The sequence below is a fragment of the Somniosus microcephalus genome, chromosome 10 (assembly GCF_052327205.1).
Source record: "Somniosus microcephalus isolate GS21.2 chromosome 10, FLI_Smic_1.0, whole genome shotgun sequence".
Classification (NCBI taxonomy): domain Eukaryota; kingdom Metazoa; phylum Chordata; class Chondrichthyes; order Squaliformes; family Somniosidae; genus Somniosus; species Somniosus microcephalus.
The window spans coordinates 100,396,644-100,424,171 of NC_140996.1; positions in this window are offsets into that span (position 1 = coordinate 100,396,644).

The window sequence follows — 27,528 nt, forward strand, 5'->3', positions numbered from 1 at the left end:
GGCAAGCCGTTCCTGGCAAATATGGTCCGTAGGACTGCAATCGTTTTCTCTGTAGTGGTTGAGGACATTTTGATCACCTCAGGCCATTTCGAGTGCGCATCCACTGCTATTAAGTACATTGAGTCCATGAATGGACCAGCAAAATCAATATGCACCTGTTGCCATGGAGAGGAGGGCCACTCCCATGGGTGTAGAGGGGCATGTGGTGGTGCATTTTGGACCTTCTGGCATCCTGAGCAGCTCTTTGTTAGGTCCTCGATTTGTTGATCGATCCCCGGCCACCACACATAAACCCTAGCAAGGCTTTTCATTTTCACCCCTCCCAGATGGCCTTCGTGAAGCTCATTGAGCACTCTCTCCCTTAACTTGGGTGGAATTACAACTCGGGATCCACACATCACTGTCCCCTGGCATACTGACAGCTGTTCTCTTCTGGATGAGAATGCTGGCAACAGTGAGTCGCCATGTGTTGGCCATCCCTTCACCGTCAAATCATATACCCGAGACAGTGTCGGATCATTGCGGGTCTCCTTCTCTATATCCGCGTTAGTTACTGGCAATCGTTCAATTATCGACGAATAAAATATTTCGATAGGGTCCACTGCTGGTGCTTCCTCCACAGTAGGCAGTGGCAGGCGTGATAGCCCATCAGCGTTTCCATGCTGTTTCGTGCCCTTATACTCTATTTCATATTGGTTCGCCCCTAGAAAAAGGGACCATCTTTGTAGCCGTTGTGCAGTCATAACCGGAATGCCCTTCTTTGGATTAAAGAAGGAGACAAGTGGTTGGTGGTCAGTCAGCAAGGTGAACTTCTGCCCATGCAGATAGTTGTTGAATTTTTTTACTCCCCATACTAGGCTGAGGGCCTCCCTGTCGATCTGGGCGTAGTTGCGCTCGGCTGAGGTTAGTGACCGAGACGCAAAGGCTACTGGCCTCTCCAACCCGTCTGGGAATTTGTGCGACAGCACCGCTCCAATACCATAGGGTGATGCATCACATGCCAACCGAATTGGTAGTGCTGGGTTGAAATGAGCCAACACCTCTTTTGATGTGATCAATTTTTTACACTTCTGGAAAGCTCGTTTACATTCGTCATTCCACTTCCATGGTACCCCCATTTGCAATAGGGTGTTCAGTGGGTGTAATACTGTAGTCAAATTTGGTAAGGACTTATGTTAGTAGTTCACCAGCCCGAGGAACGACCTCAGTTATGACACATTTTCCGGTGCTGGAGCCTTGACTACTGCCTCAATCTTTTCAGGGGACTTATGTAACCCCTCTCCATCAATAACGGGGCCAAAATACGAGATCTGCTTCTGGAAAAACTCGCACTTGTGGCGATTAGCTCGTAGCCCATACTCCTTTAATCTAGTGAGCACCTTCTCCAGGTTGGCGAGGTGATCACTGTCATTTTTGCCCGTGACCAGGATGTCGTCCAACTAACACTGGGTCCCTGGAATCCCTTGCAGGACTTGATCCATTGCCCTTTGCCAAATAGCCGGAGCCGATGCTACCCCGAACACCAGCCGCTTGTATTGGTACAGACCTTTATGAGTGTTGATCATGAGGAATTGTTTCGAGGCTTCTTCTACCTCCATTTGCAGGTACGCCTGGGCCAGATCAATTTTGGTGAAGCGTTTACCTCCAGATAGCGAGGCGAAAATATCCTCAATTCGTGGAAGCGGATATTGTACCGTGTGAAGGACTGGGTTCACTGTCACCTTAAAATCCCCACAGATGCGGACTTTCTTTGGTTCCCCAGGCGTATTACTCAACGACCTCTTCATTACAGGAACGATGGGTGTAGCCCACTCACTCCAGTCTACTTTGGACAGTACTCCTGAATGTTCCAACCCTTCCAGCTCTGCTTCGACGGCTGGTCGGATCGCATAAGGCACCGGTCTGGCCTTAAATAACTTTGGGTTTGCATTTTCCTCTATTTTAATTGTCGCTGTTATGCCTTTTAGTGTTCCGAGTCCCTCCTGGAACACTTCTTGCGCATCAGTTAGCATTTTTGACAGTCGTCCAGGTGTGACGTCGTCATCCTTTTTGGCCTCAACCTTCAGTGCCTGTATGGAATGACAATCTAATTGTATCTTCCGGATCCATTCACGTCCTAGTAGTGGTGGTCCTCCATCTGGCAATACATATAGGTCCATTTTGGGTATTTCCTGGCCTTTGTATATCACGTTCACCCTTATTTTTCCTTTGGGGTAGACTTTTTGCCCCATATACGTCTTCAAGACAATCTCTGTAGCTTTCAAGGGTATTTGTGAAAATAGCCGCTTGTAGTCCCTTTGGTTTATGACTGTTAGGGCTGATCCTGTGTCCAATTCCATTTTCACTTGGACTCCGTCTATCTTGAGCATGACCTGGTGATCCTCCATTTTGATTACCTTATGTAGTTTCAGACAACCCAGCTCCTTGCTTCCGGAGTCTGTATCACTTTTCTGTTCATCTGAACTACTGTCCATCACCTTATGTATCTTTTTGTACTTCTCCTGTGGAGATTTCTTGCTGCTGGTTTTCTTCCCTGACCTGCAGACTCTTGCTATGTGTCCTGCTTTTCCACACTGTCTGCACACTTGGTCCTTGAACCAACAATCCTTCTGGTCATGTGTTGTTCTGCCGCAGCGATAACACTTCCCTGCTCCATATGACATTTCATTGGTGCCATATTCTTGCGGTCTCCATTGTATCTCTGCAACGCCCCGTGCGGCTGCTTCATGTGACACTGCCATGCTGAAAGCCTTGTCCAGCGTAAGATCCTTTTCTGATAGAAGCCGTTTCTGGGTTCCTTCACTTTGAAGCCCACACACAAACTTGTCCCTTAACGTATCTGCTAGTCCCAATCCAAACTGGCAGTGTTTCGATACCTTCCGCAGTTCCGTTAAGTACTCAGCATTACTTTCATCTTTATGCTGGTTCCTTTTGTGGAACTTAAACCTTTCTGCTATCAGCAGCGGTGTGGGGTTTAAGTGGTCCTGTAGGATTTCCACTATGCTTTCGAAATTCTTATCCACTGGCTTCTCTGGGGTTATTAGGTTTCGCAGGATGCCATAAGTTTTTGCACCCATGGAATTCAACAAAACCAGTGCTTTCCTAGCATCTGGCACTTCATTCGCCTTGCAGTGCACCTCAATGCGTTCCACATATGTCACCCAATCTTCGACTTCATTGTCAAACGCAGTGATACTGCCACTCTTCGGCATCCCTGGGTGTGATTAAGCTGTCTAAAATGGCATCTCCCACGCTCTCCCTTCTTCTCCGCTGGCACAATGGCGTCTCCCACGCTTCCTTTCTTTCCCCCGCGGACGCTGTTCAGCCCTTGAGCCCTGGCTGTGCTCTGCGCGTTCTCCTGTGTGCCTCTCTCGTTGCTGCCGCTCAGTCCTGAACCCGGCTGCTGTTTTACCCTCTCTCTCTTTTTGTTTTCCATCGACTCCGCTTGGTTTTCAACCGCCGGCTGCGCCCTGTGCGCTTCACCCTCTCTCTTACCCCGTCGACGCTGCTCAGCCTTTTCTGTGCCATCAGTCAGCTCCAGCCGCCGCTGTCCGGGAAGGGTCTGCGCTGTACCTGTTGGCACTCTGTTGCTGGATCGTCGTGGCTGGAGAACCAAGCCCAGCTCTCAACAGCATCCCCTGTGATGTTCACTCTCTGCCGGATGACTGGGTGGTTGTTCGGGGTCGACGCCCGTGCTTCTGGCCTCGACTTTATTCCACCGTCCTCCCGGAGCGAATCCTTGAAAGGAAATGCAGAGTTGCAGGTAGATTTGAATCAACCTCGTCGCCACTGTTGAATCCGTGATTCGTGAAGTATGATGTTTTCCAATAACTAGACGGAGGCTGTAAATTAACAATCAACAGGTGTTTACTGGAGGAGGGTAGTCTAAAGACTAACAGTACAGAGGCATGCTCAAGGCTTATATACAGGTGTGGTCACTGCCGGTACTACAGTATACAGGAGCTTTAAAAGTAGTTCTCTCTTAAAGGTACATACACTACATTGTTGACCCTGAATAAATAACCTTATTGAAACAGAAGGTGCATGGCTCCGAGTAGCTGACTTTTGGGAACAAAAACAATTGTCCACCCTGGATAAGGTGTTCTAATTTAAACTTCGTAAAGATGGCACATAAGATAAGGAACATCTGCCCTCGTAAAGTTGACATAAAATAAGGGACACCTGGCCTTCACACCATTTTATATGGTAAACTCAGAACACCTGGAGATGCGACAAGATTCTGGAATATTACAAGTTGATGTAGCAGTAAAGAATTGCAGAGGTCAGCAGAAAGATGAATAGGGATAATTAACTTGGATCAGCAGATGCCTTAAAGGAAATACAACTGTAAAAGGGTATAAATATTGAAGTCTCAAATGGGATATTAGAGTCGCTTTAATCTGGCACAGCGATCCTCAGCTTCAGAGGCGGCTCTGTGGTCTACCACTCTTTGTACCTCGGGGATCAAAGGTATTTGATATTGATGGGTATCCTGTATAGAAATGTTAAGAACTGTAATACTGTAGGGAAGTTAAGATTTAAAAGTAAGATTCTCAGTTATAAATATTGTATTTTTTCTCTTTTTAGAACTGTTAACATTGTGATTGACTGATTCACCAACTGTAAATTGCATGTTGGTTCTTTTAATAAATCTCTATATATTTTTAGAATTGTCTCACATAAGTCTTCTGTATCAATAACTCGTGAACTCAATCTCTGTGCACACTTTGGTGAACAGTTACATATTTCTGATGGAGTTCTCCGGACCCTGCTAATATCCAGGACATTACAGTCTAGCTAAACTTATTAAAAGTGCTATCTGGAGGACAGTAACATACTCAGGTTGTTCCTTTCCTTCAGGAAGAGATGGCCCGGACCTTTAGACCCAATTAAGCATCTTTAGGATTCGGCTATCTCAAACTTTAGTTTAAAGTGAACGTCTGAGAAATACGCCTGATCTGGGATAACCCCAAAGGGGCTAGGATTAGTAAATATCCCTTCATACCAAGTTGCCTCCTTTTGAGTTGTTAGTTGTTGTCATTGCATATCATTGAGGGTGAGTGTGAGGAGTGCATAGTAAGATGGGGATGTGAATCTGTAGATACGGAGACAGGGATGGGTGATGGTGCAAGGGATGCTGGGGTGAGTAAGGATGTGCAGGGGTAGGGTTGCAGAGTGATGGGGATGTGATGACAGGCACAGCAGATTGAAGGTAAGTGTGCTTTTATACTCACTTTTCCTGAACACAGGAGATCATTAAATCTCTTTCTATATTGCACCCAGGTGCAAGCAAACACAGACCTTGCATTCACCTCCTCAGCTATTTGCAGCCAGGCTGCCTTTGTCTGATGAGGAGGTCTCCACCTTCCATCCCCAGGGAATAGAACCTCCTGCGTCCTCTGACTCCCCCCACAAGAACATAGAGGGAGTCATTGTTGAATCGTGACGCAGCCCTGTCCATCTGCAGTCATTTTTCAATCAAGCAGCACTCAGGAGTATGGAAGCAGAAGTGAGAGCAAATGGGGACTGGCCCCCTTAAATACATCGGCAGCAAACGTGTCATCAGAGGAGCTCAACAGACCCGCACCTAGTGATTGGGCCGGGTAACGTGCACGGCGGGCTTAACAAGCCCAATCAACAGAAAATTGCGCAGAGCAGCTGCAGCCGGGAGCGAGACCAGCACTCGTCAACAGCCTCTCCTGACGTGAACCCGCCTCAGCTGGCAAAATCCAGCTCGAAGTGTTTAATTTATCATTTATCTTAAATATTAAAAGCATGAACTCCTTTAGGTAAACAAATAGAACTAAGAGGCTAAATAGCCTAAATAAATCTAAAGGGTCAAAATAGACTAAGTAGAGGAAACCAACATAAAATGGATTCAATTTGGATTAAGTAAGTATCTGCTATACATAAATAGTAATCAGAGTAATTAATTATGAATTCACTTGAAATTAAACTAATCCATCAGCTAATTAACAATAGACCTCAAGTGATTCTATTAGTTCTAGATATAAATTACTGTTAACTAACTAGTAAATAAATATTAGAGAGGACAGCATAGGCTATGTGTGGGTCTGTGATATGTGGGAGTTTGTAAACAGTGAAATTGTCCTAGGTTGCCACATCTGCAGGGAATTTCTCTGTCTTGAGTCACTGCAGCTCAGAGTCATTGAGCTAGAGTGTGAGTTAGAGACACTCTGACACATAAGGGAGGAGGCTATCTGGATAGCTTTCTCCAGAGTACAGTCACACATCAGATGTAAACACAGGTGCAGGAAGGGAAGAGTGTGACTGGGGAAACCAAGGGGAAGCAAAGAATGGGGTCCCGCAGACTTTCCACTTTCCAGTTCTTGGTCCATAGATTACGGCACTTCAAGTGCATATCCAAGTACTTTTTAAATGCGATGAGGGTTTCTGCCTCTACCACCCTTTCAGGCAGTGAGTTCCAGACCCCCCACTACCATCTGGGTGAAAAAATGTCTCGACGGCGAGTATTTAAAGTGCGGCGGAGACCAGGTAGGCCTCAGTGCGGCGGGAGTCTCGGAGCGGCGGCGGGAATCTCAGCGGCGGCGGTGAGTATTTAAAGTGCGGTGGAGACCAGGTAGGCCTCAGTGTGGCGGGAGTCTTGGAGCGGCGGCGGGAATCGCGGCGGCGAGTATTTAAAGCACAGTGGAGACCAGGTAGGCCTCAGTGCGGCGGGAGTCTTGGAGCGGCGGCGGGAATCTCGGCGACGGTGGCGAGTATTTAAAGCGCGGTGGAGACCAGGTAGGCCTCAGTGCGGCGGGAGTCTTGGAGCGGCGGCGGGAATCTCGGCGACGGTGGCGAGTATATAAAGCGCGGTGGAGACCAGATAGGCTTACCAATCTCCAATCTCCAATCTCAGAGAGAGGGAGAGAAGTAAAAAGTAAACGAAGTGTGACGTCACCAGAAAGCAGGTAAGTGATTGGTTGGTGAGTATTTCTCTCTTTTTAAACTTTAACTCTGTGGCTTATAGTTTCTAAAGTCTCTGTGGTGTAGCGGGGACTGTTTGTAAACCAGGGCCCTTAAATATACCATTTAACTCTAGTGTAATTGGTGGGATTGATTTGATTTAATTTAATTGCAATTAATTAAAGGGTAAGTCATGGCAGGACAGCCCGGTGCTGTGGTATGCTCCTCCTGCGCATTGTGGGAACTCAGGGACAATTCCTGTGTCCCTGACAACTATGTGTGCAGGAAGTGTGACCAGCTGCAGCTACTGGCAGACCGCATTGCAACGCTGGAGCTGCGATTCGATACATACTGGACCATTCGTGAGGCTGAGGACGTCGTGGATATCACATTTGATCAGTTGGTCACACGGCAGGCAAAGGTTGGACAGGCAGAAAGGGAACGGGTAACTAACAGACAGAGTACTAAGCACAGGCAGGTAGTGCAGGGGTCCCCTGTGGACATCCCCCTCTCAAACAGATTCACCACTTTGAGTACTGTTGGGGGGGGATGGCTTATCAGAGGAAGGCAGCAGCAGCCAACTTCCTGGCACCAGGAGTGGCTCTGCTGCACAGGACGGGAGGAAAATGAGGGGTAGAGCTATAGTAATAGGGGATTCTATTGTAAGGGGAATAGATAGGCGTTTCTGCGGCTGCAAACGAGACTCCAGGATGGTGTGTTACCTCCCTGGTGCAAGGGTCAAGGATGTCTCAGAGTGGCTGCAGAACATCTTGGAAGGGGAGGGTGAACAGCCAGTTGTTGTGGTGCATATAGGTACCAACGATATAGGTAAAAAACGGGATGAGGTCCTAAAAGCTGAATATAGGGAGTTAGGAGGTAAATTAAAAAATAGGACCTCAAAGGTAGTAATCTCAGGATTGCTACCAGTGCCATGTGCTAGTCAGAGTAGAAATAGAAGGATATTTCAGATGAATATGTGGCTAGAGGAATGGTGCGAGGGGGAGGGATTCAAAATCCTGGGACATTGGAACCGGTTCTGGGGGAGGTGGGACCAGTTCAAACCGAACGGTTTGCACCTGGGCAGGGCTGGGACTGATGTCCTAGGGGGAGTGTTTGCTAGTGCCCTGGGGGAGGGTTTAAACTAAAATGGCAGGGGGTTGGGAACCTGAGCAGGGGGACAGAGGAAAGGGAAACAAGGATAACATCAAAAGATAGGAAGGAGAAAAACAAAAGTGGCAGTCAGAGAAATCAACGGTTTATATCAAACATGGCCACAGTAAATAATAATTCTAATAGGTCTAAGAGCGTTAAAAAAACAAGCCTGAAGGCTTTGTGTCTTAATGCGAGGAGCATTCGTAATAAGGTGGATGAATTAGCTGCACAAATAGAGGTAAATGAATATGATTTGATTGGGATTACGGAAACATGGCTCCAGGGTGGCCAAGGCTGGGAAGTCAACATCCAAGGGTATTCCATATTCAGGAAAGATAGGCAAAAAGGAAAGGGAGGTGGGGTAGCATTGCTGGCTAAAGAAGGGATTAACACAATTGTAAGGAAGGATATCAGCTCTGATGATGTGGAATCTGTATGGGTAGAACTGAGAAATACCAAGGGGCAGAAAACGTTGGTGGGAGTGGTATATAGACCTCCAAACAGTAATGTGGAGGTTGGGGATGGCATTAAAAGGGAAATTAGAGAAGCGTGCAATAAGGGCACAGCAGTCATCATGGGTGACTTTAATCTACATATAGATTGGGCTAACCAAATTAGTAACAATACTGTGGAGGAGGAATTCCTGGAGTGTTTACTGGATAGTTTACTGAACCAATATGTCGAGGAACTAACCAGAGATCAGGCCATCTTAGACTGGGTATTATGTAACGAGAAAGGATTAATTAGCAATCTTGTTGCATGAGGCCCCTTGGGTCGGAGCGATGATCATATGATCGAATTCTTCATTAAGGTGGAGAATGAAATAGTTGAATCAGAGACTCGGGCCCTAAAGTTAAATAAAGGAAACTATGATGGTCTGAGGTGCGAGTTGGGTAGGATTGATTGGGGAATGTCACTCAAAGGGTTGACGGTGGATAGGCAATGGCAAACATTCAAAGACCATATGGATGAACTGTAGAATTTGTTCATCCCAGTTTGGCATAAAAATAAAACATAAAAGGTGACTCAACCATGGCTAACAAGGGAAATTAGGGATAGCATAAGATTCAAGGAGAGGACATATAAATTGGCCAGAAAAAGCAGTAAACCTGAGGATTGGGAGCAGTTTAGGATTCAACAAAGGAGGACAAAGGAATTAATTAGGAAAGGGAAAATAGAATATGAGAGTAAGCTTGCAGGGAACATAAAAACTGACTGTAAAAGCTTTTATAGATATGTGAAGAGAAAAAGATTGGTGAAGTCAAGCATAGGTCCCTTGCAGTCAGAATCAGGGGAATTTATAATGGGGAACAAAGAAATGGACAACCAATTAAATACATATTTTGGTTCTGTCTTCACAAAGGAGGATACAAATAACCTCCTAGAGATGTCAGGGAACATAGGGTCTGATGAAAGGGAGGAACTGAAAGAAATCAGTATTTGTAGGGAAATAGTGTTAGGGAAATTGGTGAGATTCAAGGCCAATAAATCCCCAGGGCCTGATAATCTACATCCTAGGGTACTTAAGGAAGTGGCCCTCGAAATAATAGATGCATTGCTGATCATCTTCCAACATTCGATGGAATCTGGAACAGTACCCATGGATTGGAGGGTAGCTAATGTTACCCCACTATTCAAAAAAGGTGGTAGAGAGAAAACGGGGAATTACAGACCGGTAAGCCTGACATCGGTAGTGGGGAAAATGCTAGAGTCCATTATAAAAGATCTAATAGCAGAGCACTTGGAAAACAGTGACAGGAATGGACAAAGTCAACATGGATTTACAAAAGGTAAATCGTGCTTGACTAATCTACTGGATTTTTTTGAGGATGTAACTAGTAAAATAGGTAAGGGAGAACCAGTGGATGTGGTGTATTTGGACTTTCACAAGGCTTTCGATAAGGTCCCGCATAAGAGATTAGCGTGTAAAGATAAGGCACATGGGATTGGGGGCAAGGTATTGACTTGGATAGAGAACTGGTTGGCAGATAGAAAGCAAAGAGTTGGAATAAACGGGTCTATTTCCGAGTGGCAGGCAGTGACTAGTGGGGTACCGCAGGGATCGGTCCTTGGACCCCAGCTATTCACAATACATATTAATGATCTAGACAAGGGAATTAGATGTAATATCTCCAAATTTGCAGACGACACAAAGCTGGGTGGGCGTGTGCACTGTGAGGAGGATGCCGAGAAACTACAGGATGATTTGGACAGGGTGGGTGATTGGGCAGATGGATGGCAGATGCAATATAACGTGGATAAATGTGAGATTATCCACTTTGGTGGCAAAAACAGGAAGGCAGCTTATTATCTGAATGGCAATAGATTGGGAGAAGGGGAAGTGCAATGAGACCTGGCTGTCCCTGTGCACCAGTCGCTGAAGGTAAGCATGCAGGTGCAGCAGGCGGTTAAGAAGGCAAATGGTATGTTGGCCTTCGTAGCGAGAGGGTTTGAGTACAGGAACAAGGATGTCTTGCTGCAGTTGTACAGGGCCTTGGTGAGACCACATCTTGAGTATTGTGTGCAGTTTTGGTCACCTTATCTGAGGATGGATGTTCTTGCCATGGAAGGAGTTCAGTGAAGATTCACCAGGCTGATACCTGGGATGGCAGGAATGACGTATGAGGAGAGATTGGGATGATTGGGCTTGTACTCGCTGGAGTTTAGAAGAATGAGAGAGGATCTCATTGAAACTTATAAAATTCTGACAGGACTGGACAGACTAGATGCAGTAAGGATGTTCCCGATGGTCAGGGAGTCCAAAACCAGGGGTCACAGTCTAAGAATAAGGGGTAGGCCTTTTAGGACAGAAATGAGGAGGAATTTCTTCACCACAGAAGGCAGTAGAGGCCAATACATTAAATATATTCAAGAACGAGTTGGATATATTTCTTAAGGCTAAAGGGATCAAGGGGTATGGGGAGAAAGCAGGGACCGGGTACTGAATTTGGATGATCAGCCATGATCGCATTGAATGGCGGAGCAGGCTCGGGGGGCCGAATGGCCTACTCCTGCTCCTATCTTCTATGTTTCTATGTTTCTATGTTTCTATAATCCTTCTACCAATGACCTTAAATCTATGCTCCCTGGTTATTGACCTCGCTGCTAAGGGAAATAGGTCCTTCCTATCCAATCTATCTAGGCCCCTCAGAATTAGATATATCTTAATGAAAACTCCCCTCAGTCTCCTCTGTTCCAAAGAAAACAATCCCAGCCTATCCAATCTTTCCTTGTAGCTAAAATTCTCCAGACCTGGCAACATCCTTGTAAATCTCTTCTGTACCCTCTCTAATGCAATCACATCTTTCCTGTAATGTGGTGACCAGAACTGTACACAATACACTAGCTGTGGCCTAACTAGTGTTTTATACAGTTCTAGCATAACCTCCCTGCTCTTATATTCTGTGCCTCGGCTAATAAAGGAAAGTATCCCGTATGCCTTCTTAACCACCTTATCTACCTGTCCTGCTACCTTCAAGGATCTGTGGACATGCACTCCCAAGGTCCCTCTCTTCCTCTACACTTCTCAGTATCCTACCATTTATTGTGTATTCCCTTGCCTTGTTTTCCCTCCACAAAACCATTACCTCACACTTCTCTGGATTGAATTTAATTTGCCACTTTTCTGCCCAGCTGACCAGTCCATTGATATCTTCATGCACCCTGCAGCTTTCTTCCTCACTATCAACTACACGCCTAATTTTTGTATCATCTGCAAACTTCTTCATCATAGCCCCTACATTGAAGTCTAAATCATTGATGTATACCACAAAAAGCAAGGGACCTAGTACTGAGCCCTGCGGAACCCCACCGGAAACAGCCTTCTACTCACAAAAACATCTGTCGACCATTACCCTTTGCTTCCTGCCACTGAGCCAATTTTGGATCCAACTTTCCACTTTGCCTAGGATCCCATGGGCTTTTACTTTCCTGACCAGTCTGTCATGTGGGACCTTATCAAAAGCCTTGCTAAACTCCATGTAGACTACATTAAACATGTTACCCTAATCAACCCTCCATGTTACCTCTTCAAAAAATTCAATCAAGTTAGTCAGACATGACCTTCCCTTAACAAATCCATGCTGACTGTCTTTGATTAATCCATGCCTTTCTAAATGATGATTTATATTGTCCTTCAGAATTTTTTCCAATAATTTGCCCACTGTGTTTAGGCTGACTGGCCTGTAATTACTCGGTCTATCCCTTTCTCCCTTTTTGAACAATGGTACAACGTTAGCAGTCTTCCGGCACCACACCTGCAGCCAGAGAGAATTGGAACATGACCTTCATAACATGAAGGCCCAGAAATTCGTGTTGGTGGCTTCCCGCAGGTGCAAGCCCCCAACCTGCAGTTACCTAGCGCGCCGGCCGTTGAGCTGTCGGCCCGCGTGGGATTACAATCCTGGGCCTCCTCCAACTGCCGGCGCGCAGTGCTTGTGTATCCCAGGAGCGCAGTTAGTTCGAAGCATCCCCTGGGATCACGTGGGCCATGGAGAACCAATGGTAGCAGTGAATGCTTCATTCATAAATTTGACAGGATGAGCTGTCAAACCTATAAATACTATAAGCACCAAAACATCACTAAAACTTCAGATACATTTTTTTTTAAATCACATTTTTAAAATAACTATAAATTACATGAAATAACTATTTTAAACAATAATTTAAATTTTTGAAAAAATTAATTACATTTTCTAACAGGGCTAAAAATAAACTTACCTTTCTTTAAAGTATTTTAAAATAATAAATCTGTGGAAAAAATGGTTTAATTTTAATTAATTCACCACTTACCATGTTAAAAGCAGACCTTGCGCCTGCTTTTTAAAAGTGTAATTGTTGGAGACTTACCCTCCTGGAGAAACCTGCAAAAAAAAGTAAGTTCGATGCGCACGTGCTGCCTCTCCGGTGCACGCTTTCCACCTGTCAACCCCTTCTTTCAAGGGAACTGACGTTCTGGTTTCCCGCGCATGTGAAGTACATGCACAAAGCTGGCACTTTCATTGGGCCTATGCGTGAGTACCCAGCGTGTACTCACGTGTGGGGACCTGAATTTCTGGGCCGATTTTGAGCGGATGAGAATGGAACTATGGAAGGTAAACTGGAAGAAAAATGTTGAGAAAGAGATAGAACAGCTGTGGGAAATATTTAAAACGCTGATCAACAGAGTTCAAGAGAAATGTATTCCTTGGAAAAACAAGAACTAATTAGCCAATAGTGAAGCACCATGGATGAATAAAGACATAAGGAAATTGAAACTGAAGAAAAAGTACATCGTCAACAAAAGAAGAAGATGACAAAAGGGAATACAAAGAGGTTAGCAAAGAAGTCAAAAAAACAATTAGGAAAGCAAAGAGGAACTACGAAATTATAACCACCTGCACCCGATCTGTCCAGGTAATGAAAATTCCAGTTGTTAACTCTGTTTCTCTCTCCACAGATGCTGCCTGACCCACTGAGTATTTCCTGCATTTTCTGTCTTCTCAGAGGCTTTCCTTTACCATCCAAAGCCTTGAAGCATCCAGCAGCACTCCCTGCACTCCCTGCACTCTTTAACAACTTTTTAAATGTATTGCGCCAAGCCACTACTTCAATAAAATATTTTAAAAAGTCCAAAACCTGAAATCCAAACTTACCTGAAAAATGTGTGTGTGTCTTTAAGAAGCACTGACAGCGCCTCTGCAGGGCTGCTTCATGCACATTTTTCTGTGCGTATTTAGGAAAGGGCATTATGGCATGCGAGAACATCCAAAATAGCAGTCGTGGCATCAAATCAGGTGTTGCATGCTGATTGACGTCACAATCTGCTTATTTAAATTTGAGAGGCCAGCGCTGTCAATGGCAGCGCTGTAGCCCGCACCAAAATGGCAGCTGCCGTGTCCCACGCCGGAAGCAGGCGAAAGCGAGGCGGTCGCCATTTTTTCAAGAAAACCGATCTTAACGGCCGGCACTACAACAGGGAATTTCTAGGCTTATTCTCAATATCTGACTTTCATTATTTCTGATAGATTAACACACTGAGCAATAGCTTGTACAGTCTGCTTAAGTGACCTCCATTAACACTTTCTAATATTGCAGAGAACTCTCATTTTAATTGTCAAAAAGATTATACATGAGTGAATAGCTTTAAGTAACATTAAATGCCTGGATGGTTAACTGATTCATGTGGAAACTTGAATTATGGTGCCTCTTCACACAGTTAGTATGACCAACATTTCAAAAGAAACTGCATGTCCAAATATGTTTAATAACTGAAACCTCATGCAGTGTCTCAGCTCTCAGTTGTTTCTCAAATTGCTCTTGAGACATCATTAGCGGGTTCTTGATGATGTTGCAGTGCCAGGTACTGCTAGTTGAGATAGATGGAACTTAAGAAATACCAACTTTGGTGGCCTTCTCTTCACTGACATTTTACTTAAAAAAATACTTTCCTTCTTCATTAAACTGAAGAATTTTCTGCCAGTTTATGGCCATCTTGCTGACACTTGAGAGAGAGAAAAAAATAGATGAGTTTGGAGGTTTAACTGGAGCAGTGGGTTAGAAGATTTTGCTTTCATCTATGAAACCAAAGTTCAAATCTGCTCAGATGGGATAAGGGATTCTGTCTCCAGGCTGCACAAGTCCCAGGTGAAATAGGTTTGGACAGTTTCAAACCACTCTTAATAGATATGAAGTCATAGTACAGAATAATCTGCAGGATGTGTCGAAGTATTGTACAACCATTGGAATACTTTACAAACATACGAAAATGACAGGTAGAAAAAGACAAGCTGGTCCATCAAGCCTGCCCCACACTAATGATGCCTGGAGATCATGACTAGACAAACCCCGCCCTCCCCACCCAACTGCCCCACAGCTATGAAATTTCCTGGGAGCAGCAAAAAACACAGAATAAAATCCAGGGCCAATAAATGGAAAAAATCTTGAAAATTTCTCTCCGTCCCTTTCAGGCGATCGAAACCAATCTAGATCAGATTGACCATGCATACGGTAACTGTTAAAGCACTACCTTTTACATGATGTGATTTCTGCCCCAGCCAAGAACTAGTCCAACTCTCTTTTGAAAGCATGCAGAGCCAGCACCCACCACACAAGCCGGCATCGCATTCCAGATGCTCACTGCTCTCTGGGAAAAGAACCGCCTAGCATCTTTAGAAATGCAGTCACTATTGTTTTTCCAGCAAATGCATCAGCCAAACACAGCAAGTTTGCTGGCACACCAAGATTGCTCCCTGCTTTCTTTGAGTAGTGCCGTGACAACTTCTGGGTTATCGTTCAGTACTGGAATGGAGGTCACATTTGTATGAAAATCCAGAGCCCTAATCGGAATTAAACAATGACCTGCTTCACACTGGCCCATTCCAGTTAAACGGTAGGCACCATTTATTTTACTGTATGTGCTCGCACCACCATGAGACACTCCCACTCATAATATTATCTGTTTACTTACCACTTCTGGCGCACCTTATGAAAATAAAAATGCAAATCCCACTCAGACTGATGGGATGAAAGTCATCTGTGTTTGTTGTTTGTAATGACTCAATGTGGAATTAATCAGGGCAGTTACAGTGCAATTCCCAGTGGATGGGCCTATAGTACAGAACTGCTTCTAATTTAGCCCTGATCTCACTGAGGCCACAGAATGGCCAGTGTGGGCAATGGAAAAATGCCAGATTAGTGCAGTAGTGGGTGCTCTTCTGAGGTTGGGCCAGAGTTGAGGAAACTTTATTCACCATTCAACCATGCTATATGGGTAGTTTATGTTACACCAGATGCCTGAAATGGGAAATAGGCAGACTTCCCAATGCAATATTTGTACATGAGTGAGACATGTTCCGGGCTAACATATGGAGCTCAGATGTCATTTGGACTAAACTGAAGCTGAACTAAAGTTAAACAGCTAGTGCAGTATCTTTATGCCATAAGAAATCTTTCATGTCAAAGGTGTTTATGTCGACATATTAACTATCTTCCTTTCAAGCATATTCTCTGATGGGTCAGCCATTAGAGACAATGCGGTAGATTTTTGGCTAGACCACTGGGGCAGTAATCTAGCAGAGCGGATCACTCATCCTTTATAGAACGCACCTGAATTTTATCAGCGTAGGTGATCCGCTCCGCTAGATTACTGCCCTGGCGGTGAAGGCGAAAATCTACCCCAACAATTTTCATCTGTTTTTCTTCAGTCTATAGACTCAGGTACATTCGTATTTCAAAGTCACCAATTTCACTTCAGTTTCTGAGTATAGGCAGTGGTACCGACAAAATGGCTAGTCACATCTCATTGAAATTGTTAGAATCAAGGGTAGTGACTTTCAGCTATAGCAAGCTAAAACAAACTTTCAGATCACATTTATCCTGTCCAAGTAAAGTCAAATAAAACAATATAATCCAGAACATTTTCCTTTTTGCAGGATGAAAATTCTGTTTTAATCATATGGCTTTTCCTCAGGGAAGACAGTTGCTGCTGTCTCTTGCACAGCAGATGCAAGAACCTGACTAGTATCTTGCTCGAGTGAACTGCCTAAAGCAATGTCTTTCCAGTTAGAACGCTCCACAGGGCACGTGGAACGTTTCTGACAGGCATGTTCCCCTGCAACTATCTCCTGCACTATACCCCTGTCACAGTCTTGTACATTGTATGGCCTGGGATGTGTGTATTCTCTCACTAGCTCTTCTCTCATGAGTCCCTCGGAACCGAGGATGACTTGCTTCCACATTAAAAATGAGTTTGCAGGTGACTGATGAGTCCAATGTGGGACCTACAGTCTCTGTCACAGGTGGGGCAGATGGTGGTTGAAGGGGCGGGTGGATGGGGTGCTTGGGTTAACGTGCGCTCCTTGCACTTGGCTTCCGCTTGCTCCCGGTGAAGAGACTCGAGGTGTTCAGCGCTTTCCCGGATGCTTCTCCTCCACTTTGTGCGGTCTTGGGCCAGGAATTCCCAGGTGTCGGTGGGGATGTTACACTTTTTCAAGGAGGCTTTGAGGGTGTCCTTGAAGCATTTCCTCTGCCCACCCGGGGCTCTCTTGCTGTGCCGGAGCTCTGAGTAGAGTGCTTGTTTTGGGCACGCGGACAATGTGACCCGTCCATCGGAGCTGATTGAGCGTGGTCAAAGCTTCGATGCTGGGGATGTTGGCCTGAGCATGAACACTGACATTGGTGTGCCTATCCTGCCAATGGATTTGCAGGATCTTGTGGAGGCAGCGTTGGTGGTACCTCTCCAGTGCTTTGAGGTGCCTGCTGTACATGGTCCATGTCTCTGAGGCATACAGCAGATCCACGCTCCAGGGAGAGAGCCTGCAGATTCTGCGATGAAGCTTTGGAGGCATCGGTTTTCGCTGTGGAGAGATGGAAGGTGGTGCTCTACCCGGCAAGTGGCAGGAGGCCCTCGCCACAAGTCTTCCACACCATGTGGAGGGAGGTAGCGTAGCAAGTCTCAGGCAGCACTGTGGTCCTCAGGATCCACACACAGTGCAGGAAGAAATTTAATGACCTCACTCAAGTGGTCAGGGTGAGTGAATACTTCAACATATGCTACATACCACCATCTGAGCCAGAAGCTTCACACACTGCCCAAAGCACCATGCCCCCAGCACTCACCCACCAACAATCTCTACCTACCAACACTCACACCCACATCTTACACCTTGCACACAGTGGCAGCTATTCAACTATGGCAGGCACATCACCCAAACACATTGCTCCACACTCAATCACTCACTTTCCTTTCTCTTGCAGGCCTAGGTGGCTCACAACAGGAGGGAGCAGGAGCACACAGGCAGGGGACAAGTAAACGCCCAACCACTGTCTGCGCTGGAAAATAGAGTGCTGCAGATTATTGGGCGCCAGGTGGTGGGCACTGTAGCCACCAGTGGCATGGACTCCCTTGGGGACAACAACGATATGTTCATCCCTACTCCTTCTTCTCACATCCCATTTCCCCCTCACCCACAAGCATTTCACACTTTCCAGCTAATCATGCTGTGTGCATGCATTTCTCCCTTCCTGCCCCCCTCTCCTCACCTTAACCCGAATCTTGTGCCTTTATGCTTTCAAATAATCAGGAAGCAGCTGAGCAGCTTGTCCCTGAGGGCACCATAGAGAGCAAAGCGGGAGAAGAGGAGGAAGAACACACTGCATCACTGCATATCTCACCCACAGACACCAGCTCAGGGTTCTTTAGAGGCTAGTATAGTAGCGGGATCTGCACAGGGTGAGGCAATGGGGACGAGTGGGCAGCAGCAAGGCCAGGGGGAAAGGGTAGCTCGGGAGCCAGCTCCTTGGAGGGCAAGTTCGCGCATCAGTTCTGCTGCACAGGACTCAGATGGGGACCTCGATGGGGAAGCATTTAGAAGAAGGGTGATGGGCATGCACACAGAGGTGATAGGTGCAATGGCAAGGATGCCCGAGAGCCTGTCGGCAATGGTAAGGTACGTGGAGGAGTCCGCCTCCAACATTGCATAAGGCTCTGTGCACACCATCGAGCCCATCATTTCCAGTTTGGAAAGGATGGTAGACTTCCAGAGAGACCATGGTGACCCAGACCTGATGCCGTGTGTGTGATGGCCGATCTGGCAGCTTCCATTGCAGCACAGGCCGAAATGACGCAATGTCTTAGTGCTGTAATGCAGTCTATGCTTGGTGGCATCCAATCTCAGACTGCTCTCATGCAGTCTCAGCTTGATGCCACGCAAGCTCTGACTGCTGCCATCATGGCTGGGTTGACCACCGTTGACTTGGGCTTTCATGGTGTCGTAGCAGGCCAGCAATCTGTGCTCCAACAGGTTGCTAGGGATGGTGATGTGCTGCCCTGGGGGAGTGTCAGTGGGTCAGTGGAGCAGGAACCTGCTGTTCTCTCTCAGGATGACAGCATTCCTGCTCCCACTGCTACTCCACCATTGCCCTTGTCGCTGCCTGTCATCCAACCAGCCCAGACTGCTGCTGCCCATGCTGAGGTGGTGCAGTCTACAGCCGAGCCATCCAGGTCCAGAGCTGGTCAGGGGCGTGCTGCAAGGCCAGCTGAAGCCTCCCGTATGGACACTCAGCAGCCTTCCACCAGCCCTGCTGCAGCCACTGGACTAACATTTCGTAGGAGCACTAGATTAGGCAAAGGCACAGTAACAACAGGCACTAAGGAATTGCACAAGGGTGAATAGTTAATTTTTTGACGTAAAAATGTTTTCACTGATTTTGGATAAATTTATTAATTCATTTACCATCCTTTTGTGGTGTCTGTCATTCCAGCTTTGCGGTGTGATAATGCCTACAAGAGGGATGGAATGATGGGGATGTGGTCATCCTGGTGTGAGGCTGGGGGTCTGTTTGGAGGAGGTGGCAGAGTTCTGTGACCATCTCCTTGGTGATTCAGAGCCATCTAATACACTGTTTCTTGCTTAATTGAAGGTAGGAGATGTGCTCTCAGAATACCCTCGGAGGGTAAGGCCTCCTGATGAGAGCCCAGATGTCCCTCCTCATCTCTGTGTGCACATGTTCCCTTCTTTCTCACTGCCTCTGCTCCCTCTGCCGTAGATCCTGGAGGGTAAGGTGGCATGCCAGTGTAGCCCCCATTATTGTTATGAAGTTTACCATTTTGATTTTTTGAAGAATAAATGAAACTACTTTTTAGTTGCCACAAGACTCCTGATGAAAAAGAACTTTGATATTACTGAATGAAACTATTGCAGTATGTGAAACTGACAAAAAACCACTGAAACTGCATTAACCTGACAGCTGCAAGTGGTTACTGATGATTCCTTTAAATAACATCCCTGGAGCCGGCTTCCTGGTGCTTCATACCAGCTCTCTCTGTCGGTGTTTACTCCAGGTACTAAGGTAAGTGGTTAACATCAATTTAGCAGATCGGGTGGTCAGTGAGCATTGCACATTCACTGATATCACGATCCATCTGGCGTTGACATTCCTGGTGATACCACTTACCAGCAGCGCTATGGGGGTGGGCGCAGGATTTGGCATGTGCCGCTGGATTCACCTCACCCCAGTGATACTGCTCTAGCGCCCAATTAGCGCCATCTGCTGGCGCTAACGGGAGGCTCTAAGGTGACAAATTTTTCCCCTAGGTCTCTGTGGAGCACCTTGGGATGTTTTTCTATGTTAAAGGCGGTATATAAATTGGAGTTGTTGCTGTCACTTTCTCGAAAGTACATCTATATGGCTAGATCAACCCTCCCTCCTTGATGAGGAACTTGCTCTGCATTCAGTAAGCACTCTGGTTATGTCACCCACTGCATCCTCCCCTTGAGCAGCTAAGACATATCATCTCATGCTGCTGAGCTTCGATGTTGATCCATTTCTTGCTCCACTTAACACCTTTGATGAACTGATAGCATGTTATCAGAATAAAATAACTGTAATTCGAGCTGCACTGTAAAGTCAGTGCTCTTCACCTGCCACCACACAGCATCTCATGTAAGGTCAGCTGCTGGACATCTGACAAGTTCCACTCAGCTCACACAACCTAGGTTGCCCTGGACAACCATATACCCCCAGTAACACTTTGTGGCTGATGTGCTGCTGCTCTGCATACTTCCACTGGTTCCAGATTAATGCAGCTTGTCCCCCTGCCTGCAGAGAATATGGCCCTCTCACTTAGTCAATCCTTTGTTCCTGTCCAATGTTACTACCAGCTACTGCAGCCAGCTGCATTGATCTTGTACCTGTTTCCTGGCCTCAAACTGTCCCTTATTAATTGTAGAGACTAAAGGTACATTAATCATAAATTGTTCCCCACCAATACTTTATTGTGATGGGGTTTGAGAGTATTTTAATGTGACATTCCACCTTTCAGCAGCTTTGCTACACTCTGCAAAAGCAGACCTCACATTCCCTTTCATTCAGGCGCTGCAGCATTTTGGACAGCTGCCGTCCCCCCCTCCCTTCAGAGATCTTGTACTTTTGGGACTCCCATAGTTCCTAGATTTGCCAATGTTCACAACACAAAACCACTAACACATTGGACTCAAATTCATTTCAGGTTCCAAATTGGAGTTACAAGATTTATTTATAGTAAGTAGATGGAACACTCTCTACTTGTCTGGATGCGGGCAGCTGCAAGAAGCTCGGCACCATCCAGGACTAAATAGTCCAATTGGTCGGCTGCTCATCCACTACCTTAAACAGCCACTCCCTCCACCACCGGCGAGCCATGGCTGCAATGTGTATGATCTACAGGATACATTGCAGCAAGTTGCTTCTTCAGCAACACCTCCCAAACCCAAAAGTTCCACCACCTTGAATTACAAGGGCAGCAAGTGCATGGGAACACCATCAACTCCAAGTTCCCCACCAAGTCACGTACCATTCGAACTTGGACATATATCGCTGTTCCTTCATTGTTGCTGGGTCAAAATCCTGTAACTCCCGACCTAACAGCAGTATGAGAGTACCTTCACTATATGGACTGCAGAGATTCAAGAAGAAGGCCCACCACCAACTTCTCAAGGACAACGAGGGATGGGAAATAAATGCAAGTGACACCCATATCCTAAGAACAAAGTAAAAAAATGTAACCAGTAAAACACAAATGAAACGCACAATTCTACATGCTGGCTTCGAATTTCCACCAGGATTCTTAGGGGTAGCTCAGACACACCTGTAGGCATCGGAAAATACGGGCCATAATAGATTCATGAGACTAGACATACACCCATCTAATTTTTAGGTGTCAACCTTGGCTCAGTGGTAGTATTCTTACTTCTGAGTCAGAAGGTTGTGGGTTCAAGGCCAACTCCCAAGACTTGAACACATAACCTAGGCTGACACTCCAGTGCAGTACTGAGGTGCCTTCCTTCTCATGAGACATTTAACTGAGGCCCTGTCTGCTCTCTCAGGTGGACATAAAAGACCCCATGGCATTATTCGAAGAAGACCATGGGAGTTCTCCTGGTGCCCTGGCCAGTATTTATCCCTCAATCAACACCTACCACAGATTATCTGGTCATTCATCACATTACTGTTTGTGGGAGCTTGGTGTGCACAAATTGGCTGCCGCGTTTCCAACATTACAACAGTGACTACACTTCAAAAGTACTTCATTTGCTGTGAAGTGCTTTTGGGACATCCTGAGGTTGTAAAAAGTGCTATATGAATGCAAATTCTTACTCTCTATTAATTGATACAGATACAGATAGGACCCCAATGCAACTTTAGTGATCCAATGGGCAGTGGGCAAGCTGTGCTGGCCCCGCCAGTGGAACCCAACGTAGAGCAGCCTAACCAGTGGTCCTTAAAGAGACTGCATGAAAAACACTCCATATACGTTTTTTTTAAACTATTTTTGTTGGCCACTAGAGCATGAAAGTTTCTACTGGCCTCACAAAAATAATCCCCCTGCCCCCGCCACCCTGCCCCCGCTTATATTTTTACTGTGACACGAACACCCAACTTGTTGCAATCATGCTGCAAGGAAAACCAACATTTCAGCTTTTTGGCACATCAAATACAGTCGAGCCTTGCTACATCTTGCCTCTTACACCTCAAAACTCCCAAGAATGCAAATACTCGTGTCCTGTAGAAACTGATTGCTCTGTATCAGGTATGAGCATATCAGCATCATATAACAGCCGTGTCACGTAAGCCTTCGGTTAGCCCCAGGGATCGAATATACTGCAACAAATATTGTGAATTTAGAGCCACTGCACAACTCGCAGCGAATGTCAGCCCTCATGAGTGGCACTTGACATGCCCTGGATTTTCTTTTAAGCTAGCAATTGTTTGCTTTGTATCTCATCTTATTCCATCTATAACATTTGATTTCCCTTGAATCCTTCCTCTGTGATCTGATGGGCTACAACATCACAAGCTCACAGAGCACTTGCTAACATGGGTAGGTGAATCGCCCATGCGTCAATTGGTTTGAGACCCCCCTCACACTCATTGGATTGGCTCCCCGGCACTTGTGAGGCAATGTAATGATCATCTCATTTGACCATCTGATGTCTGGGTCTCAGCCTTGGTAAAACAACTATACCCTTAAAATGGTCTTAATATTACTTTAAGTGTTTCATCATATGACTAATTATCCCCATCAAACCACAATATATCTTCTGTTTGTAAGGAAGCTGGGTGGGTGGTGGATGTGGGCCCCCATGGAATTCCGATCCGGGGCCTGGTCCAGCTGCCGGCGCGCAGTGCTTGCGTATCCCAGGGGCGCAGTTAGTTCTATGCATCCCCTGGGATCACGTGGGCCATGGGGAGCCAATCGGAGCAGGGAATGCGCCATTCATAAGATTGACAGGAAGAGCTGTCCAGACTTATAAATACTACGGCCCCAAAACAGCACTACATCTTCAAATAAATTTTAAAAAAACATCATATTTTTTAAATAAACTATAAATTACATGAAATAACTATTTTAAACAATAATTTCAATTTTTGAAAAAAATAATTTTATTTTCTAACGGGGCTAAAAATAAACTTACCTTGCTTTAAATTATTTAAAAATAATAAACCTGTGGAAAAAATGTTTTAGTTTTAATTAATTCACCACTTACCTTGTAAAAAGCAGGCCTTATGACTGCTTTTTACATGTCTAACTTCTGGAGTCTTACCTTCCCGGGAAAACCTGTAAATAAAAGGCAAGTTCAATGCGCACGTGCAGCCTCTCCCGTGCACGCGTTCAACCTCTGAACCCCTTCGTTCAGGGGATCGGAAGTGTCGGTTTCCCACGCATGCGCAGTGCATGCAGGAAACCGGTACTTCCATTGGGCTTACAGGTGAGTACCCCGTGCATACTCACCCGTGGAGACCCGAATTTCTGGGCCAATGTTTCAGGTTGAGATGATGCCTGACCTGCTGAGTATTTCCAGGATTTTCAGCTTTTATTTCAGCTTCCCAGCATCCACAGTATTTTGCCTCTGAGAAGATCACTTGCTCATAGCCCTGGGGGGCACATGGAGAGGAAGCAGAGGCAGCAAAGGGGACAAGCTGCTTGCAGAGGGAAGAGGAAGAAGCAGAAGAGGAGGAAGCAGAAGAGGAGGAAGCAGAAGGAAGGGTGCAGCCCAGACAGCCCCTTTCTGACTGGGATATCCGAGATGGAATCACCCTCCTGTGGTACCAGTGACCACAACCCCAATTCCCATTCAATATTTGTCCCACACCTTACCTTCCCTCTGTTACTGACCATCACAGCGTCCCCTTGGCCACAATGCTGAAATAAAATCCACCACAGAGCAAACTTTCCAATCCAACTTTATCCATATATGCATCCAATTTGATATCAAGAAATCAACTTCTCACCCTTGTGCATCCCCTTAGTGATTGTCTTGTGTGGCCTTTGCTTAGCTTAGTGATGTCACGCTGTGCTACCCCAGTGGCTGCAGCATGGCTGGTGGAAGGCTGCTGACTTTCAGTGGGGGCACTCCAGATGGCCTTGCAGGGCGAGCTCGAGGAGCTGGTGGCTGGGACTGTGAAATCGAGTGATGGTGTTTCTTCTCCTTCTTCGTCGTCTTCACTCTCTCCTTGGTCAACCACTGGCTGGGCAGGCTGCATTGCTTCAGTGTCTGAAATGAGGAAGGCACAAGGGTAGAGTTGTGGTGAGGGGAGGGTGGGAAAGCAAGAACTGCATGCTTACACCATGTGCACCTTATAAATCAGAAGATATTTTGGGATGGGTGTAGTGGTATGTGAGAAGGAGGCTAACGTATGAGGATGGCCAGCACTGTCTTCACCAAGGGGGTGAGGTGAAGCTAGGAATGGAAAAAGTGCCTTGCATTTGGTAGAGATTATTGGTGGCTGAGTGATTGCGGGGGGCAGGGGGGAGGGTGGTGGTTGTGCATTGAACAGTGTGAGAGGCTAATGTTACAGTTGGTAGGGGACAGCTTTTGAAGATTCATTCACTGACCTTGACCACCAGGTGTTGGGTGGGCGGCACTGCTGGCAGTGACGGCCTCGGCAGTCTGGTCCCACTTCCTTCTTTCTGGAGGGCCTCCTGGCCCTCCTCATTGCCCCCTGCACAAAGCTGGAGCACTTTGTGCAAGACCCTGGGTGCCCTTTCCCTGGCTCCTGGCTTGCTGAAACATTTGTGTTAGTGCTGAAGCACTTTTACCACGGTGGCTCACAACAGGAGGGAGCAGGAGTGCTCAGGCGGGGGTCAAGCCAACACCCAACTACTGTCTGCGCTGGAAAGTAGAATGCTGCAGATTATTGGGCGCCAGGTGGTGGTCACCATGGCCACTGGTGACGTTGACCCCCTTGGGGACAACAATGGTATGTTCATCCCTACTCTTTCTCACATTCTACTTACCCCTCACCCCACAAGCATTTCTTACTTTCCAGCTAATATGCTATGCATTTCCCCCTTCCTGCCCCCTTCCCCTCACGTTAACCCGACTCTTGTGCCTTTATGCTTTCAGATAATGAACAAGCACCTGAGCAGCCTGTCCCTGAGGGCACCGTAGAGAGCGAGGCGGGAGAAGAGGAGGAGGAAGAACACACCGCGCCACTGCATGTCTCACTCACAGGCACCAGTTCAGATACTGGCACTACGCATTCTTTAGAGGCTAGTATAGTAGTGGGATCTGCACACGGTGAGGCAATGGGGACGAGTGGGCTGCAGCAAGGCCAGGGGGAAAGGGTAGCTCGGGGGCCAGCTCCTCGGAGGGCAAGTTCGCGCATGAGTTCTGCTGCACAGGACTCAGATGAGGACCTCGATGGGGAGGCCTTTAGAAGAAGGATGATGGGCAAGCACACGGAGCTGATAGGTGCAATGGCAAGCGTGCCCGAGAGCCTCTCGGCAATGGTAAGGAGCATGGACGAGTCCACCTCCAACACTGCACAAGGCTCTGCTCACACCATGGAGCCCATCATTTCCATTCTGCAAAGGATGGTAGACTCCCAGAGAGACTGTGGTGACCCAGACCTGATGCTGCATGTGATGGGTGATCTGGCAGCTTCCATTGAAGCACAGGTGGAAGCGATGCAACGTCTTAGTGCTGTAATGCAGTCTATGGTGGGTGGCATTCAATCTCAGGCTGCTCTCATGCAGTCTCAGCTTGATGCCATGCGAGCTCTGACTGCTGCCATCGTGGCTGGGTCGACCACCATCAACTGGGGCTTTCACAGTGTTGCAGCAGGCCAGCAATCTGTGCTCCTACAGATTGCTAGTGATGCTGAGGTGCTGCTCCAGAGAGTGGCAGTGGGTCAGTGGAGCAGGAAGCTGCTGTCCTCTCTCAGGATGACAGCATTCCTGCTCCCATCCCTGCCACTCCGCCATTGCCCTTGTCATTGCCTGTCATCCAGCCAGCCCAGACTGCTGCCACCCAGCCTGAGGTGGTGCAGTCTACAGCCGGGCCTTCCAGGCCCAGAGCTGGTCGAGTTAGTCCTGCAAGGTCATCTAAAGTCTCTCGCATGGACACTCAGCAGCCTTCCACCAGCCCTGCTGCAGCCACTGGGCCAAAACTTCATAGTATCACTAGAGTAGGCAAAGGCACAGTAACGAGAGGCGCTAAGGGATTGCATAAGGGTGAATAGTTAATATTTTTGTTGTAAATATGTGTTCACTGATCATTGATAAATGTATTAATTCAGTTTGGATTCTTTTGTGATGTGTCTCATTTCAGCTTTGCTCTGTGATATGGCTGCGACAGGGATGGAATGACAGGGATGTGGTGAGCAATGGGGATCTGGGGTTTAATTTATTCGAATAGCAGTCTGACCCTTCCAGAAGGCCAATTGAGTGGCTGCCGCCTCCCTCGTTCCTGTTCCTCCTCCTCCTCGTCCTCATTGTCCTCCTCTTCCTCTTCCTCCTTATCCTCCTCTTCCTCCTCCTCTCCCTCTTCCTCCTCCTGAGGTGGTCCCGCAATCCCTGGTGAGAAGGTTTTGTTCCTCATGATGACCAAGTTGTGGAGCATGCAGCAAACCATGATGAAATGGGACACCCGCTCCGGCGAGTACTGGAGGGCTCCTCCCAAGCGGTCAAGGCAGTGGAACCGTTGCTTGAGCACTCCGATGATCTGATTGATGATGTTCCTGCTGGCAGCATGGCTCTCATTATATGATTGCTGGGCAGGTGTGTTGGGGTTGTGAAGGGGAGTCATGCGCCAGGTGGAGAGCAGATCACCCTTGTCTCCGACCAGCCAGCTGGCACTAATGGGAGGCGCTAAGGTTCTGAGGGGGAAAAATTTGGTATCGCCCATTTTGGGGCACTAATATTGGCCGGGCGCAAATTTTAGTGCCCGGCGCAAATTATTGCAGCCGACCGCGAAATTCGTCTCCTGCGCCCCTGGAGGTGATTGGAGCGCTAAATCAAGCGCTACACACCTCTCTTAGGGCGCTAACGTCGGTGAACGAGTTGCTACCTCAGTGCGCTACTGAAGCTCAGACAATGTCAATGACCTTGTACTCAGACAGACTGGCACCGTCCAGTTCTTAAAGGGGAGGGTCCATCTTGCTGCACCGCCACACCCTGCTCATTGCAGCGCTTGACCTCGGCCT